This window comes from Callorhinus ursinus, unplaced genomic scaffold (assembly GCF_003265705.2).
Source record: "Callorhinus ursinus isolate GAN/ISIS: 27379988/994484 unplaced genomic scaffold, GSC_fseal_2.0 scaffold19, whole genome shotgun sequence".
In the NCBI taxonomy this organism is placed as follows: Eukaryota; Metazoa; Chordata; class Mammalia; order Carnivora; family Otariidae; genus Callorhinus; species Callorhinus ursinus.
In genome coordinates, this window is record NW_027397081.1 from 33084463 (window position 1) to 33104618 (window position 20156).

The following is a 20156-nucleotide window of genomic DNA, read 5'->3' on the forward strand; positions in this document are numbered from 1 at the left end:
TCTCCACCCGGAGGAGCTGAGAACTTGGGGCCCCGCTCCTCAGTGTGTCCCCAGAGAAAAGCAGTCACTCCCGTGTCCCCGGTCTCCGGCCGCACTCCGTGCTCACCCGGCCTGTGACCGAGCGTTGCTATCTCTGGCACCCGACCCCGCACGGAGTCTCCAAACCCAGCAGATCCCTGCAGTGCGTTCCCGCACCGCTCCTCCCCGGGAAGGAAGGGGAGTCTCCCCGGATCTGCTGCTTGTTGGGTCCCTGCTGGGGGAGCCGTGCCCCGACTGGGCCTCAGATCACAGCTTATGGCAACCCCGAGCTGAGAGCCCACGACTCTGCTCCGTCTCTGCAGCCGGCTTCCCCGCTCCGACACCCGGGAGCTCTGGCGCACTCAGGCACCCCCGGTCTCTCCGTGACCCCAAGGGTCCTGAGACCACACTGTCCCGGGAGGATTCCACCCCCCGCTTAGCCACTGCAGCGACGTCCCTCCGCCGAGCCAACTTCTAAAAGGTCCGATTTTGTGCTCCGCGGCTCTATCACTTGCCAGAAGCGGCCGGCGGAGGCCCCTCCCCCGCCGTCTATCCTCCCGAATATCGCCTCGGATTCACTTCTCCGCACGCCCTACCTTCCAGTAAGTGGTCACTTCTCTGTTCAGAGAGTTGTTGCTACTCTCCTGTTCGATCTCCTGTTGAGTTCGTAGGTGTTCAGAATGGTTTGATCCCTATTCAGCTGAATTCCTGAGACCAGACGAAATCCAGGTCTCCTCCTCCGCCGGATCGGAAGTCGACACCCCCCCCCCGTTTTCAGTTTTCTAAACTGGCTTTTCTTTGGTTAGTGCCCTACTGCCTTAAAGTTTAACAATTCTAATTCCTGGACACAGAAGGGATTTACTTCTTAAAAACCCAACTTGTTCAGACTTATTTGTTTAGTATGGATTACTTAGATATTTTCCACAAGTGTGGGCTTTATTATTGTTTTTTTCCTTCTAAACCTGTTTCTAGCTTATTGATTAATTAATAATTCTGGTGATAGACTTAGTGATATTTTCCAAAATCATAAGACTAGTAGGAACTATAATAGTTGAAATAAAAATACTATAATTTCAACAACCAGCTGACCCTATAGAGGAAGATCCTGTGGCTGGAGATTGTTGGCAGCCACAATTGCCTGGTCAGGGAACCGAGCTGAACTATCACCATCAGAATGTAGGGCAAAAACCAAATTAAAATCTTTCCCTGATGCATGGCACAGACCATCATGAAGTCTCAGTTAAAAGGAGCACAGACAGGTTCAAACCTCCTGAAGAAAAAAAATCTGATGCCTTAGCTTTGATTTCAACAGATCCTAAAGAAAATAATAGGGAGTAAAATGCTGGGTGAAGTGATGAGAGAAGCTGCCTTTTCTCTTGCTGAGGCCAAGTTCACAGCAGGGGACTTCAACACCACAGTTATCCAAAATGTAAATAAAGCCCTAGTGAAGATTCTAGCTAAGAAAGATAATGTAGCAGGTGTTTCTTTGCCAGTGTTTCAACATTACTATGAAGAAATTGACAGTTATAAACTGACTGGTTTAGCCAGAGGTGGGAAAAAATTGGCTGAATTAAAGAGGAATTATGTCAAAGCAGTGGAATTACTGATGGAACTAGCTTCCCTTCAAACTTCCTTTGTTACTTTGGATGAAGCTATTAAGATAACCAAGAAGTGTGTAAATGACATTGAATATGCCATCATTCCCAGGATTGAACATAGTCTTGCTTATATCATCAGAGAGGTGGATGAGAGAGAGCGAGAAGAGTTCTATAGGTAAAAAAAATACAGAAGGAAAAGATTCTTGAGGAAAATTTGGAGAAAGACCCGGAGCAATGGAAGGCAGCTGGAGAGGTGATGGATCCTGTTAATCTTTTGTCTGAAGAGAAGGATGAGGCTCTTCTGTTTGAATAACTTTTCCTGTTCTGGGTCTTTCACAAGCCCTAACATGGCACCATTTTAACTCACAATGTGTAGGTTTGGTACGTGTAGCTATTTATTTTTTGGCCTAAGAATTTCATTGGTGGTAAAGTTTCCCTGGCTGTTGGTCATGGGAATACCTTTGAAAAATCATAATTCAGCAACCATTTATCAACATGAGATTTGTAGACACTTCAGTTTTCTAAACTGGCTTTTCTTTGGTTAGTGCCCTACTGCCTTAAAGTTTAACAATTCTAATTCCTGGACACAGAAGGGATTTACTTGCAGAATTTATTCTGCAGAAGTGGTACCCTACTCCATTTTCATCTGTTATAAGTGATCTGCTTACCAAGCATATTAGGAAATTCTTCTTAGGAAACAGCAGTGGCCTCAGGCCAACTGTCCTGTAGCACCCTTTGTTCCTACCTGCTCAAACACCTTGGCACTGTCATCTAAGATTGCTGCACCATCCTTGTGTTGCTGTTGTACTTCTCTTAAACTTTATGAAGCCTTCACTATTTTTTCTTGCATGACAGGTCTTTGTTCTGTCTATCATGGGAGTTCTGACAATTTTAATGTGACTATGGTATAAACAGTAAAATGACTTAAAAATGAAAAAAAACCCTATAATTTCCTTAAAACCCAAGGCAGTTAAAAAATATAGTTTTAGAAATAGAAAACTATATGTCTATAGGGATTACTGCAAATTCCAAGAATACAAACCAGTTGTTTGGTGGAAACGGCTGATTTAGGAAGTTACTGTTAAAGGTAAAAATAAGAGTCTGATTTATAGGGATCACCTGAAGAAACTTGTGGCTGCACACAAATTGCTTAAATGGAACTCAAGAAATATCTTCAATAAAATACTAGCGAACCAAATCCAGCAATACATAAAAAAAAATAATTCACCATGATCAAGTGGGACTTATCCCTGGGTTACAAGGGTGGTTCAATATTCACAAATCCATCAATGTGATACACCACATTAATCAAGAACCATGATCCTCTCAATAGATGCAGTAAAAGCATTTGATAAAGTACAACATCCACCCATGATAAAAACCTTCAACAAAGTAGGTTTGGAGGGAACATTTCTCAATACAATGAAGGCCATTTATGGAAAACCCACAGCTAATATCATGCTCAATAGGGAAAAACTGAGAGCTGTGGTCGGGAAAAGACAGGAATGTCTACTATCACCACTGTTATTTAGCATAGTACTGGAAGTCCTAGCCACAGCATCCAGACAACAAAAAGATATAAAAGGCATACAAATCAGCAAGGAAGAAGCCAGGCTTTCACTATTTGACATGATACTTTATGTAGAAAACCCCAAAGACTCCACCAAAAAACTGCTAGAACTAATACGAATTCAGTAAAGTCACAGGATATAAATTCATGTACAGAAATCTGTTGCGTTTCTGTACACCAATCATGAAGCAGCCGAAAGAGAAATCAAAGAATCACTTCCAGTTACATTGCACCAAAAGCCATAGGATATTTAGGAATAAACCTAACCAAAGAGGTGACAGATCTGTACTCTGAACACTGTAAAACACTGATTTAAAGAATTGATGAAGGCACAAAGAAATGGAAGGTCATGATTGGAAGAACAAATATTGTTAAAATGTGTAGGCATCCAAAGAAGTCTACACATTTAAAGCAATCCCTATCAAGATACCAACAGCATTTTTCACGCAGGTAGAACAATCCTAAAATTTGTATGGAACCACAAAATATCCTGAATAGCCAAAGCAATTTTGACAAAGAAAAGCAAAGCTGGAGGCATCACAATTCCAGACTTCAAGTTATATTACAAAGCTGTGGTGATCAAAACATTATGGCACTGGCACAAAAATAGACACATAGATCAATAGAACAGAATAGAAAACAGAGAAATGGACCCACAACTCTATGGTAAATTAATCTTTGACAAAACAGGAAAGAATATGCAATGGGAAAAAGACAGTCTCTTCAACAAATGGTGCTGGGAAAACGGGAAAGAAACATGCAGAAGAATGAAGCTGGACCACTTTCTTACACCATACACAAAAATAAATTCTAAATGAATTAAAGACCTAAAGGTGATACAGGAAATCATTAAAATTCTAGAGAAGAACACAGGCAGTAATTTCTCTGGCATTGGCTATAGCAACATTTTCCTAGATAGGTCTCCAGAGGCAAGGGAAACAACAGCAAGAATTTCATCAAAATAAAAAGCTTCTGCACAGTGAAGGAAACAATCAACAAAACTAAAAGACATGCTGTGGAATGGGAGAAGATATTTACAAATGACATATCTGATAAAAAGTTAGTACCCAAAATATATAAAGAACTTAAAAATTCAACACCCAAAAAACCCCAAATAATCCAGCTAAAAAATGGTCAGAAGACATGAACAGACATTTTTCCAAAGACATACAGCTGGCTAAAAGTCACAGGAAAAGATGCTCAACATCACTCATCAGGGAAAAGCAAAGCAAAACTACAATGAGATATCACCTCACATCTGTCAGAATGGCTAGAATCAAAAACACAAGGAAAAACAGGTGCTGGTGAGGATGAAGGGGAAATGTCTTGCACTGTTGGTGGGAATGCAAATTGGTGCAGCCACTGTGAAAAACAGTATTGAGGTTTTTCAAGAAGTTAAAAATGGAACTACCAGGGCACCTGGGTGGTTCAGTCATTAAGCGTCTGCCTTCGTCTTGGGTCATGGTCCCAGGGTCCTGGGATCAAGGCCCACATCAGGCCCTCTGCTCAGAGGGAAGCCTGCTTCTCCCTCTCCCATTCCCCCTGCTTGTGTTCCCTCTCTCGCTGTGTCTCTCTGTCAAATAAGTAAAATCTTAAAAAAAAGTAAAAATAGAACTACCCTAGGATCCAACAATTGCAGTACTATGTATTTGCCCAAAGAATATGAAACCACTAATTCAAAGAAATACATGTACCACAATGTTTATAGCAGAATTACCTAAAATAGCCAGATTATGGAAACAGCCCGTGTGGCATCCGTTGACTGATGAATGGATAAAGTAAAAGTGATGTATATATATATATATATATATATATATGTATATACACACACACACACACACACAATGGACTATAACTCAACCATTAAAAAGAATGAAATCTTGCCATTTGCAATAACATGGATGGAGCTAGAGGGTATATAATGCTAAGTGAAATAAGTCAGAGAAAAACAAATATCTGATTTCATTCATAGGTGGAATTTAAGAAACAAAACAAATGAGCAAGGTGAAAAAAGAAACAAATCAAGAAACAGACTTTACAGACAACAAAGTGATGGTTATGGGGGAATGGGTAAAATAGGTGATGGGAATTAAGGAGTTCACTTGCTCTGATGAGCACTGGGTGTTGTATGGAAGTGTTGAATCGCTATATTGTACACCTGAAACTAATATTACACTGTATGTTAACTGGAATTTAAATAAAAACTTAAAAAAAGAAATACCAGGATACATCATAGTAGAAAATGGGCAGAGAAGGAAGATAATTCTTTTTTTTTAATTCTAGTACTCATTCCTTATTTTTAGTGGAAGGAAAAGCTTAAAATATCAGTGGTACTAACACTGATCATAGTAGAATGAAATGAGATGTGTTAGTAAGTATCCAGCTTCCTATTTAAACTAGGACCTCTGTGCAAGAACTAAGCCACATAAGACTCAATTCAGTGAGCACATGAAAGGTAATGTGGCACAATAGAAAAGTCATGGACTTCATACGAATGCAAAAATGTGTTTGAATGTTTTCACCACCACCCAAGCAGCTTTGTGGTCTTCACTAATTACCTGACTTCTTCAGTTCTGTTCATTAGCTATAAATTAATTATAATACCTAGCTTAGAAAATCTTGGGAGAAATTTCATAAAAAGTGCTAACATAATTTTAGGAATATAGGAAGTGTTCATAAGTGGTTATCTTTACCTAAAATGCTAGTATGAATATATATATATACATATATATATATATTTGTGTGTGTGTGTATAACTTTATGTTCACCCTCTTTGCAGAATCAATCTAGCAGTCACTCTAAAAATCTTAGAAAACATTTAATCTTACTTAAAAATATATTTATGCAAAAATGGTGTTTGACTTTGCATGCCAGTGATATACCCATATACTATTTTTGTTCCAATTTATCATGCAACATATAGATTATGTAGAATTAAAATATCTGTGCATTTTATACTCTATGTTGTCCTGTAATATTCCCATCTCACATCAAACTGGAATTTAAGAGTAGTTTTACTCTATTTATGTCATATGGCTACTAATAGATTTTCAGTGACTCTCTCATATGAGACTTTTTCGTGAGATTTCAAATCTATTAGTCTGTTCCACTCTTATACCTCAACCCATCTGTTTCTTAACCGTCCAATATTGTTTCCAACTCTTCACAATACTCAAAGCTTCATCTTAGGGTGATTCTTAAATCAATATGTCTCTTATGTTATTTACCTGGACTAGAATTTATTCTCAACTTCCTTCTGCCCAGTTACATCCTAGACACAGCCAAGTGCAGGTGTCATTTTCTTGAAGAAGACTTCAGGAATCATTTTAATTTACAATTAACTCTTTTTTTCTGAAATTCTATAGACATATCATTAATTTGTGTCATAATTTACTTGGAACAGTGAAATTTGCACCATTTTCCCCAATAAGATTATTAATTGTTCCCCCTTTCACTTGCAGAAATGTTCCAGTTTGATTGTTAAATAAATTATATGGTCTCCCTACTCTTTAATTATCATCCACAAAACACATTCCTCCTGTATCAGTACTATTTCTCTCATTGTTTTCTGTTTTTAGTGTATATATCATCTTCCCTGCCAGATTATATATTCATCTAGAGTGGGGCTGTGTCATATGCTTACTGTACAAATAATGGTATCTATTTACGAAGTTAAATTACTTAAATTAATTTATATTTAGAAACTTTAAGACATATGTCATATTTCTATTAAATATTGTTGGGGATATCTTGAATTGCCTCAAAGTGTTATCACATATCATTGGTCTAGTCATCTAAAATAGTTTCCAACTCACTACAGTGTCCAGCAAGCAGTTTATAAATCTCTTTCTGATGATGAATGTAATGTTTTGTTATTTCATCATTAGTGATATCACATGTTTTCTTATATTATTTCTTTAACCTTTGGGAATAGAGTTTTATAAATTCTATAAGTTTATGAGTTTTCCCCTGCTGTCTCTTTATCCTTAGCACCATTTTTCCTTTCTTCAATCCATCTCAGCCACACTGGCCTTCATGTCAATTTTCAACTTAAGACATGAGCACTATTTTTTACTTTAGTTTGAAACATTCTTCTCCCAGATACTTGTGTGCTCACAACTTCTTTCACCTCTCTGCCCAAATGACTCCCTCTGGGCAGTTATCCCTGACTAGCTTATCTAAACAAGCTCTATCAAATAATTTATCTCTTTCTTTGTGTGTGTGGGTGTGTGTCTCTCTCTGTCTCTCCATCTCCATCTCTATATCTTATTGGTTGAGTTTTCTTAAGGCAGGAACCTTACCTACTTTGTTTGCCACCATACACTTCAGTATTGTGAAAAGTGACTGGCACACAATTAAGTAATTGTTGAGTGAATAGAGAATGAATGCAATAGTGAAAATGTTTCCTACTATGTGTCATAACATAATTCTTTTGGAAATTAAGATATTGGGTATAGTTTTGGCCTTTATGAAGTAATAAATAAAATAAGTCAAGTGATTTGTTTTATTTTATTTTTAAAAATTGTTTTTAAGATTTTATTTATTATTTGAGAGAGAGAATGAGATAGAGAGAGAGCATGAGAGGGGTGAGGGTCCAAGGGAGAAGCAGACTCCCTGCTGAGCAGGGAGTCTGATGTGGGACTCGATCCCGGGACTCCAGGATCATGACCTCAACCGAAGGCGGTCGCTTAACCAACTGAGCCACTCAGGCGCCCAAGTCAAGTGATTTATGAGGAAGCTTTTTCAGAAGGCTTGGGAATATATGCATTCTATTATAGATAGATAGATGATAGATAGATAGATGATAGATAGATAGATAGATAGATAGATAGATAGATAGATAGATAGATGATAGAAGATAGATAATGTGATTAAACATGAAAGGAGCAAAAATCAATATTCTAGTCAGTTGGCTGGATTCTATAGGGCCAATTCGTTTGGTATAAAGTAAATAGAATTTATAGAAGTAACAATATAAATATTAGTTGTTTTCACAAATGTTGGAAGTGGGAGAGGAAATGAAGGAAACAATTTAAATGATGAATTAGGAGAACCTATAAGCACAGTTCTATTTCTTTTGTTTATTTTACTGGAGACTATTGATTCAAAGTTTGTGGTGAACGCTTGCTAATAAAAACCATGGCATCCTTTTTTTTTTTTTTATTAGTTCTTTTGCTGTCAGACCACCATTTTGGGATTTTGCCTCTATACAGTTTTTGCCTTATTACTTTTAAGTTAGCCTGAGCTTTTGTTTTAATTACAAAGAAATGCTGTCAAAATGAATGCTTAATCTACCTGGGGAAAAAAGCATGTACTTTCCAGTGGTGGATCTTTACTATAGAATGGCAACAACACATTGATTTTATTAACTCTCTAATGAAGTCCTCAGATAAGATTAACACAATTTTAAAACACAGCATGATAGCTGTGCTTTATGCATGGGCAAGCACTCTCCTACACCAAGATTTCCACCAGTGATTGCATCAGAGGAAAAAATGAAAATGTGTATGTGGAAGGTGACCAAGGAGATCTTAATAGTGCTGGCATTGTTGTGATACTATGCCTAAATAAATACCTTATGATTAGATAGTGTAGCAGTATCTTTATGAGAACACTAGGGTGCTGGCCTATATGAGGCCATTCCAATTTTAATAACTTTGAAATACCATACTTTTCTTTGTTCATCTCCCATAGCTTTCCTTTCCAGTTTTTCTTTTATCAAATAGTAGTTTATTAATTTATTCAGTATCTTTATTTCTGAGAGTACTCTCCAGTAATACTAATAATTTGAGGATCTAAAAACTAAACTGTATATATTGTATAAACTTACTGCTTCTATAGAATATTATCTTAATGCAGTAAGCTTCCTATGATCTAAATCAAGGTTTCTGAATTTCAACACTATGGACATTTATGGCCAGATAATTGTGGAAGACAGTACTGTACATTGTAGGATGTTTACCAGCATCCCTGGCCTCTACCCTCTACCTACTACATGCCAATAGCATTTTGTAACCCTTTCCTGCCCTTATACCAGTTATAACAATCAAAAATATCTTTAGATATTATCAAAAACCCTCTGGGAGTAAAAATCTTTCCTCTTTGAGAACCGATCTAGATTAATCTAGAAGTGATATATCCTGGTTAACCAACTTTGAGTTATTTGGTATTTACTGTATTTCTTTCTATTTCATTTCATAAATAATTAGATATGATAGATATAGATGATAGATGAGAGATAGATGATAGATAAGTGATAGATAAATAGATTATAGATAGGTGAAAACTAGCTGCTTTAATTTCAGTTTTCATTTTATTTTTAAAGACAGATTACTATACCTCCTTCATGATTTTAGGTCTACAACATACATATGTAGACTAGGTATTCAGTAAGTTTTGCTGAATTAAATTAGAATTAGGGCCCATTCATATTCACAGCACAGAACTATAAGCAACATTATTTACTTTTGATTTAATGAATCAAATACATCTGAATATTTTGATGTTTCAGGCCATTTTCCAAATTAACTGTCAAAATAAAAAAATATGTCAAATAGTGGGTTGAATATATATCAACACAAAGGTACAACATGGACACCATCAGATTGTCATTTTTCTCTTCATGTAAAAGTGTATAAGAGGGTAGAAGAAATTTCAGTTACATGAGTTTTACAGTTGTTTGATTCTGCATAATTAATTTACCTTGCAAACATACAGACCTGTAAGTTATGTGTGAAATCTGAAACAATGCATTTAATTTACTTCCTTTACTCAATCATTTAAAGTCCCCCCGATTTTTAAATAATGAAATATGTTTATTTAATTGTATTAAAAATTAAGTCCATATAAGTTAATTCAAAATAATGAGAACATAATGCAAATTTATTGTAGACACAGGAGGAGGAAACAATTTTAATAAATATTAAAGTACATGAGATCTGAGCTAAAGAGAGGATAAAGAAATTGCTTTCTTATATTATGAAGAAATTAGTTTCTTAAATTAGAGAAATTTCCAGATTATTAAATCATTGTTTTAAGGCATTTTATTAGCATTACTTACAAGATTTTATATTTTTTACAGCTTTTTAGACTATAGCAGTTATTGTAGAAACACTGGATGTTTGATAAATCAGTTCATGAGATCGTCTACTCTGGGAACAGCTACACAAATGTTAGTGTTTACCAAAAGTAATAAATCCTAAGAACTCATAATCTAGAATGAGTCAAATCATGTATATATTTATTCAGATACATGGCAAGTAATTTCTTTCAGTTGGAATTCTAGTTTTTAATTTTTTAAACCTTGCCTTCACCACTTACTCTCTGTGTAACTTTAAACAAGGTACTGAATGTTCCTCAGTCTTTGTTGCCCTGTTTGAAAATAGAGATATGTTTTCCTTCATATTATATAAAGATTAAATAGAAGTGACTTAAGTGAGGTACATGACTTGATATTTGATGCCTAGAGAACATTAACTAAATGAAATTATGTGAAATCACATTATTAATTTAGAATAGTTTTAGCTAAAGAAAATTTTTGAGACAGGACCAATCTATATATGAGTATATAAATTTCAAAGTATCCCAACTCAATTGTCATTGAATTAATAACGATTTTCTTTCATCTGACTTGACTTAAAATAATTCAGGGCTACTACTACCTTCTTTCACTTCCCATTAGATGCCTTTATTCCCAGAGGAGATACAAAATCTGATTGTTCCAAAGAATGCAATTTTCTTTTACATGTCACGTAGTGTTTCAGTACCTTTAAATATAGTAAACACTCACTACGTGCCAGGTATTTTGCTAACCATTCTCTATTAATTGTAATAATATTAGTGGTCATTTCAATTTTATAGAATTAAAACTAAGGATCGATACAATTAAGTAGATTTTTTTCTGTACAAGACAGAGAGAAAGGGACACGAGAATAGTTACAACCAGAATCTCAGGGAATAATTACAACTATGAACCCTGCCCTGATACAGGGTGCCACTTGGCCTATGTAACTGCAGATATGGAAACTCACGTATTAGCACAGAAACTGTGTATTAGCATAAATCACACTGCCTTCTCCATAAAACCATTCAAAATCTGAGTTCTTTATTTCTTTTGTTGGATCTCATTCTTAGAAAAAAGAGACAATATTTATTTTAAAAACTTTAGAAACCACTTGCATGATACAAACATTATCCCAAAACAGAAGGCAACGTGCTACATCTTTAACAATAGGTTTTTGGAAATTTTCATTTTCTTTATTAAACACAAGGGAAGATACAAAATATAATGATGTGTATTTTCTTTTTTAAAGATTTTATGTATTTGTTTGACAGAGACACAGCGAGAGAGGGAACACAAACAGGGGGAGTGGGGGAGGAAGAAACAGACTTCCCGGGGAGCAGGGAGCCTGATGCGGGGCTCGATCCCAGGACCCTGGGACCATGACCTGAGCCAAAGGCAGATGCATAACAAACGACTGAGCCACCCAGGCGCCCCATGATGTGTATTTTCAATGCAGGCTAAAACCCTCTACAGTTTTTTGCTGCCTCATTCAGTTTCTAGATTAAAGACTTTCTATTAGTTAAACTTCAAACTGAAGTGTTGTAACATTTAGGAGTATCAGTTTCCATGGGAAAAGCAGAGCTGCTATTGCACTATTTTTCCATCTTCCTGACCTGTTTAGCAAGCTTCAGGCTGCAGCTGCCCACAGGCTCAGAAAGAGCTTACGTCCTAAGGGAAAAGCAAAGTTCTCAAGTACATTTAAAAAAAAAAAAATAGCCCATAGTTTTCCCTTATCTTTTCCCCTTCTGTCTTTCTCTTGTGTCCAATATAGAACTACTGAAATGGCACCCAGAATGATCCTTGTTGACATAACCTGGACGGCAGCCCAGGAACACATCCCTGAAGCACAGTCCTGTCGCTGCCAGTAATTCTTGCCTGCATCGGTACTGTGTTAATTGGGCGAGGTCAGCCAGTTCTCTCTCTCTAGATTTTCATTTTCCCTGAGGGGAAGAATGGTTCCAATGAATGATCCGCCATGTCTAAGGGCACTCATTTTCGATGCTTGTTAGCTTAATGCCTCTTTGCAATGTATAAGAACAGCATAAGAGAAAGCATTTATATTGCTAACCTCCAGACCGGTTTTGCAGAGCAATCTTGGGTCTGCAGCTCCTAACAGCTGACTTGCCTTCTCCCCATCAAACGTGGGCATATTCTAATTAGATTCACATGGTTTATTATATTTTATGGGTCTAAAGGAATTCTGCTTAACAAGATGTTAAAAAATTGAAAAGTCCATCCTAAATATACAAACTTTGAAAGATTAGAGAATGGCTAAAGAATCTTTTTCCCTCAGTATTTTCATCTGAAATAAGTCAATCAGAGAAAGACATGTATCATATGATCTCACTGATATGAGGAATTCTTAATTTCAGGAAACAAACTGAGTGTTACTGGAGTGGTCGGGGGTGGGAGGGATGGGGTGGCTGGGTGATAGACATTGGGGAAGATATGTGCTACGGTGAGCGCTGTGAATTGTGTAAGACTGTTGAATCACAGATCTGTACTTCTGAAACAAATAACGCAACATATTTTAAGAAAAAAAAAAAAGAAAAAGAAGAAGATAGCAGGAGAGGAAGAATGAAGGGGAGTAAGTCAGAGGGGAAGACGAACCAGGAGAGATGATGGACTCTGAAAAACAAACTGAGGTTTCTAGAGGGGAGGAGGGTAGGGGGATGGGTTAGCCTGGTGATGGGTATTAAAGAGGGCACATTCTGCATGGAGCACTGGGTGTTATGAACAAACAATGAATCATGGAACACTACACCAAAACAAATTATGTAATATATGGTGATTAACATAACAATAAAAAATTAAAAAAAATAATATGACAACTTATTTTTTGTGTATTGTGTTAACTTGATTAATCTATGCATGAGCTTAGTCCTGTACCTCTCATATAAGAATTCTATGCATGTTTTCTCTTGTTTGTTAATGAAAGAATAAGTTTCTATAACATTTCCATGCTTTGTCTGTGTTGTTTAAGAAGCCCACATTTAAGACAATGGACTTCCATTCTCCCCAAGGCTGTTTTATTTATATGGCGAGACAAAGATGACAGTGGTGCTTTTGATTTAACTTTCTTTCACTTTCTTAGTCACATCTGGCTGCTTGATCCCTAGAGACTATTATCCTTCATGTGCCTTGACCCTCGCTGGGATACCAACAGATCAGCAGGCTAGAGAGAGATAAGGCTATGATATTTGATATTGTTTGGGCTTTTTAATAAAGTTCACATATAACCCTTAATGGGAGAGACTGAATTTTTTCTCTAGTCCAAAAATGCTACTTGCAGCTAAACACTTAACAGCAGGCAGTGTCCTTTTGAAGAAAGGAAAAGAAAAAGGTGAAGCCACTCAGAGGATTAATTGGATAATGCTGCCCTAGTTCCTATTACTCTCTGAAGGAAACAAAACAAAACAAAACAAAACAAGCAAACTATATATAGTTTTATAACTTCACTAACTGAAACATCTGAAAGAAAACTCACTGGATATTTGCTTGGGTAACATGCTAATTGCATTTTTAGGGAATCAGCCAATGGGCAGACAGATGTTCATTTCTGTATCTCCTGTTCTTTATCATCCTTGGTAAAGATTTTTTTTTTTTTCCACTTCTGCACACGTCTTCAGCGGGAGGTAAAAATAATGACTGTGCCTTCTGAACATTGAAGAGAGGCTGGAGCTGTGAAGTCGGAGCCCTTCTGCTTTGCCAAGTTTCCTCCTTGAATAGGTTTGATAAAGGAATAGGAATCTTTATTCTAGATGGAAGGACAAAATAAACCTAGAGAAGGGCAGTCAGAACACAAATGAGGGAAAGGCAGTGAATGCCCTTTCCAAAACTAAAAGAGAATTGGATTCCAGTGAGGGAGGATGAAAGAGGAGCCAGGGAATACAACTGTTCTTCCTGCTCCACACACAACTTCCTCTACATAGGACTAAAACAGTCCAACAATTTGGAGTTCAGAGGTTTGGCAAAGTGTAATACTAAACAAAGCAAAAGTAGACTAAGAACAGAGCTTCACAACTAGTGCACAGATGACTAGATGAGGCTAAGTTAGAATACTGCATTCTTTTTGGAGGGCATTTTGACAATACTTATAAAGGCCATGACTGTTGATTCTGTCACAAGGAAATGCCACCTCTAGGAATTTAGTATAAATAAATAATTTAGAATATACACAGATATCTATTAATGTTCATTGCAAAAACTATTTACAACAATAAATCTCTTAAATACTCAAATTTCAAACATCAAGGTCAAGGTTAAATAAGTTATGTTATTTTGGGGGAATACTATGCAGTCATTAAAATAACATTGGAGATTAAATAATTTTGACACACAATGATTCCAATATATTTCTTACTGAAAAAAGTCTAATCCTTAATGCCATAAGGCATGTATTGCCTATAATGAATTAATTTCTTTTATATTCATTTAGAATATTATTACCTATGTACCATCCTTGAAAGAACTGAGAAAACAAAGCTTAATCTGTTTATAGAATTCTTATTGAAAAAGGCTAGCTTCAACACTATTTCCAGGTCATATTTTTATAGAATCCAAAGGATATCAGGATGTTATTGACTGATTAATCTCCTATATCTTACAAAATCAATATAAACATATATATAAAGATAAATATGGGTTGGGGATGGGGAGCCTGGGTGGCTTTGTCGGTTAAGCAGCTGCCTTTGGCTCAGGTCATGATCCCAGGGTCCTGGGATCCAGTCCCACATCGGGATCCCCCTGCTTGGTGGGGAGTCTGCTTCTCCTTTTCCCTCTGCATGCTGCTTTGCCTACTTGTGTTCTCTTTCTCTCTTTCTGTCAAATAAATAAATAAAATCTTAAAAAAATATATGGGTTGGGGATGTACTTTCTCCTTTCTTGACTTTATTACTTTTGTAACATAAATGTTTGCATTTTCCAGAATAACCTACATATATATATACACATATGTAATTGATGTATATATCAGTCATTAGGGATTATTATCAATTTTGTTTGAAAAATTGTTATAATTATTTCTCCTACTTCTTTGAAAAGATTGGAAGTAGAGAAGAAAGTGGCAATAATAATTTAGATAATGTTTATATACATGGGATAAATTATAACAACTATATCTTGTGTGCATGGTCCTCTAATATAAATTGGAATTTTTACCAACTGTCAGTTGGTAATTAAGCTGAAACATACGCCAACTAATATGTGTAGTTGGTTAGAATTTAAAATGATTCTGTATAGAGGACTGCATAGATATAACAAAACTCTTTGGGTTAAGACAAAGATTTGTCACATAAAATAAAGAAAAAGAGAGTTCCAGTTTAAGATGATGACATAAGAAGACTCTGAACTCATGTCCTCCATGGAATACATCAAATTACATCTCTTAATGGAACAGTTCCTCCTGAAGAAGAACTGAGGGCTGACTGAACACACAGTAAACAACCAAAGACAGAGAGAATGGCAGGAGAGGCAGAGACACAGTAACAAAGATGACCCTCATCCCCAGTGCTGCAAACTGGAGAGATGGTACTGAGGGACTGGGACTAGATCCTTTTGTCCTTGAGCACAGAAAATAACCCTGCAGTTTAAAAGAGTAGCATATGAAAGAAACAACACTAGAATTCTGCCAAGTGGCAAGGAGCTGCACGGAAGCTCTTCAAGTGAGAGGGACTGGGGAACAGCATGGTTTTCATTCCCAGTCCACCTTGGAAGTTTGGACCAGAGCAGAGTCCAGACACCATGCCCGGCAGATCTGATCTTCTTGGTGGGCTTGCAGCTTCAACAAGTTGCCCTGCTGGGGCACAGAAAAAGACTATGGCTTACAGGGGCTGGACAACTGCAGGATTATTTCTTCTGTTCCACCTCAAGGTCCCAGACTGCAGCAGAGTCTGGCTGTCATAGGGGTAGCTCCAGACTCCATAACAAGTGGGTCTGTTCGTCACAGAGAGATTATGACCTCAGCAAGCCCAGGGTTCTGAAGCTTACACCAGACCTGGTCACACTGGTACACAAATGAAAAGCTGTTCTTTAAAAGGGCCAAGGAACTGCAGGAATGGCCCCTACCCCTCCATCTTAAAAGCCTAGATTGGAATAGGGTCTGGCAGCCATAAGGGGCAGGTTTGGACTCCATAATTTGAGTGCCATGATAGGTGGTCCCCAGGACATAACTGGTGGGTCTTGTTATCACACGGAGCTTATGACTTCAGAAAGGCCAGGGTTCACAAAACCACACCAAACCACTCTATGGTGATGGGGCACAGATAACCAGCGAGCATTTTATGTTTTTTTTTAATTCTTTTTTACTGTTTATTTTATTTGTTTTACTTTTTAAAATTTATCTTGTTTTTATTTTTTTGGTTTTGTTCATCTCTTTCTTGCTTTTTTCTTTTCTTCTTTTTTATTCTCTTTTTTCTTCTTTTAATTTATTCTTTTCTTTTATTATTATCATTATCTTTTTTATTCTGTCAGTAAAAAGCTACAGTTTAAAAGGTAACGAGTATATACAGCCACAGCTCTAGCCAGCCAGCAAAAGTCACTAAGCACACACAGTCTGCATAGGGGTCACCATACACAAAACCAGTCCAACTTTAGGGGAAGTAGCCATTTTGCCTTACAAACACAGAAAGTTGAGCAAAATGGAGAGACAAAGGAATATGCTTCAAAGAAAGAACAAGAAAAAAACACAGTGAAAGAATTAAATGAAACAGAGATAAACAATATGTTTGGATAAATATTTTAAAGTGATCATAAGATACTCATTGGAATAGAGAAAATGGAAGTACTGAGAGAGACTTTTAATAAAGAGATAGAAAGTACTAAAAAGCACCAATCAGAGGTGAAAAATATAATCCTGAAATAAAAACACACTAGAGGGAATCAACAGTTCATTAGAGGATGCAGAAGAATGTATCAGTGATATGGAAGACAGTCTAATGGAAAGCAAACAGGAGGAAGAGCAAAAAGAGAAAAGAATTTTATTTTATTTTATTTTATTTTTTTAAAGATTTTATTTATTTATTTGACAGAGAGAAACACAGTGAGAGAGGGGACACAAGCAGGGGGAGTGGGAGAGGGAGAAGCAGGCCCCCCATCGAGCAGGGAGCCCAATGCAGGGCTTGATCCCAGGACCCTGGGATCATGACCCAAGCCAAGGGCAGCTGCCTAATGACTGAGCCACCCAGGTGCCCCGAAAAAATTTTAAAAATTAAAGATAGATTAAGAGATCTCTTGGACAACATCAAGTAAATGAACCTTTGCATTACAGAGGATCCCAGAAGAAGAAGAGAGAGAAAGGTATAGAAAATGTACTTTAAGAAATAATAACTGAAAACTTCCTTAACCTAACAAGGGAAATAGACATCCAAGTCCAAGAGCAGAGAGTTCCAAACAAGATGAACCAACACCACAGCACATAATAATTAAAATGTCAAAAGTTAAAAATAAAGAAAGAATCCTAAAACAGCAAGAGAGAAACAAAAAGTTATCTACAAGGAAAACCTATAAGACTATGAGCTGATTCTTTAGCAGAAAATTTGCAAGCCAGAAGAAAGTGGCATGATATATTCAAAGTGCTGGGGAAAAGAAAACAAAAGAAAACAAAACAGACAAAAAACAAAACTACAACCAAAAATATTCTACCTGGCAGGCTTATCATTCAGATTTGAAGAAGAGACAGTTTTTTAGACAAACAAAAAATAAGAGTTTATCATCACTATACCAGACTCACAAGAAATGTTAAAGGGACTTCTTTAAGGGAAAAAGAAATGGCCATTAATTAGACATAAGAAAATTATAAACAAAAAGATGTAAAATATGACAACATAAAACACACATAAGCAAACATACATAAAACATAAACATAAAATATAAAACAACCATGAAATGTGGAGAAAGGAGTAAAAAAGGAAGAGAAGGGGAAAAATAAGAAGAAAGTTTTTTTCTTTTCTTTTCTTTTTTTTTTAAGAATGTGTTTGAACTTAAATGGCCATCAAATTAATATGGGCTCCTATTTACTTAGGATGTTATATATATACACCTTGGTAACCACAAACTCAAAACCTATAATAGATACACAAAAAATAGAGAGAAAACCAAACCAAACACTAATATACTCATCAATCACACAGAAAAAGAGCAAGAGAAGAAGAAAGGAACAAAGAAGAACTGCAAAAATGACAAGAAAAAAATTTCTTTTTATTTTATTTATTTATTTGACAGAGAGAGACACAGAGAGGGAACACAGCAGAGGGAGTGGGAGAGGGAGAAGCAGGCTTCCCACTGAGCAGGGAGCCTGGTGTGGGGCTTGATCCCAGGACCCTGAGATCATGACCTGAGCTGAAGGCAGACGTTTAATGACTGAGCCACCCAGGCACACCCAAAAAATTTTTTAAATGGCAATAAGTACATACCTATCAATGATTACTTTAAATGTAAATGGCCTAAATGCTCCAATCAAAAGACATAGAGGGGTAGAATGGATAAAAAACCCAAGGCCCTTCTATATGCTGCCTACAAGAGACTCACCTCAGACCTAAAATATAGACTGAAAGTGAAGAGATGGAAAAATATTCACTATACAAATAGAAATTAAAACAGGGGCGCCTGGGTGGCTCAGTTGGTTAAGCGACTGCCTTCGGCTCAGGTCATGATCCTGGAGTCCCAGGATCAAGTCCCACATCGGGCTCCCTGCTCAGCCGGGAGTCTGCTTCTCCCTCTGACCCTCTTCCCTCTTTTCCTCTCTATCTCTCATTCTCTCTCTCTCAAATAAATAAATAAAAAATCTTAAAAAAAAAGAAATTAAAACAGGAGCTGGTGTAGCAACACAATGCCAGAAAAAAATAGACTTTAAAACACTGTAACAAGAGACAAAGAAGGGCATTACATAGTGATAAAGGGAACAATCCAATATGAGGATATTGCAATTGTAAATATCTACACATCCAACATTGGAGCACCTAAATACATAAAGCAAATAGTATTTGACATAAAGAGAGAAACTGATGGTAATGCAATAATAAATAGTAGGGGTTTTAACACTCAATTTATATCAATGGATAGATCACCCAGGCAGAAAATCAAGGAAACAATGTCTTTGAATGACACATTGGATCAGATGAACATAACATATATATACAGAATATTCCATCCAAAAACAACAGAATACACATTCTCTTCAGGCATACATGGAACACTCTCCAAAATAGGCCACATATTAGGCACAAAACAAGCTTCAATTAATATAAGAAGATTGAAATCATACCATGCATTTTTTTCCCATCCACAATGGTATGAAACTAGAAATAAATCACAAGAAAAAAAACTAGAAAAAAACACAAACATGTGGAGACTTAACAATATAATACTAAACAACCAATGGGTTAATGAAGCAATCAAAGAAGAAAATGAAAAATATATGGAGACAAATGAAAATGAAAACACAATAGTCCAAAATCTCTGGGACATAGCAAAAACAGTTATAAGAGAGAAGTGTATAGCAATACAGGCCTACCTCAAGAAACAATAAAAAACTCAAATAAAAAATTTAAACTTATGCTTAAAGGAACTAGAAAAAGAAGAACTAACAAAGCCTAAGGTGAGTAGAAGAAAGGAAATAATAAAGATCAGAACAAAAATAAAATGCTAGAGACTAAAAAAAAAAAAAAATAGAAAAATTAATGAAACCAAGAGCTATTTCTTTGAAAAGCTTAATAAAATTGATAAACCCTTACCAGACTCGTCAAGAAAAAAAGAGAAAGTACCCAAATAAATAAAATCAGAAATGAGAAAGGAGAACTAATAACTGATACAAAAATACAAGGATTACAAGGGAATACTATGAAAAAAAAAAAAACAAAAACAGCCAACAAACTGGGAAACCTAAAAGAAATGGATAAATTCATGGAGA

At 36.4% G+C, this 20156-nt stretch overlaps 1 protein-coding gene and 1 pseudogene across 1 annotated transcript in view; one reads left to right on the plus strand and one right to left on the minus strand.

Moving 5' to 3' along the window:
- The window catches only part of CNTN5 (contactin 5), a 1102248-nt gene that overhangs the window by 440018 nt on the left and 642074 nt on the right, over positions 1–20156 (minus strand). The window lies entirely within an intron of this gene.
- LOC112840575 (V-type proton ATPase subunit D pseudogene) lies at positions 1193–1929 on the plus strand (annotated as a pseudogene).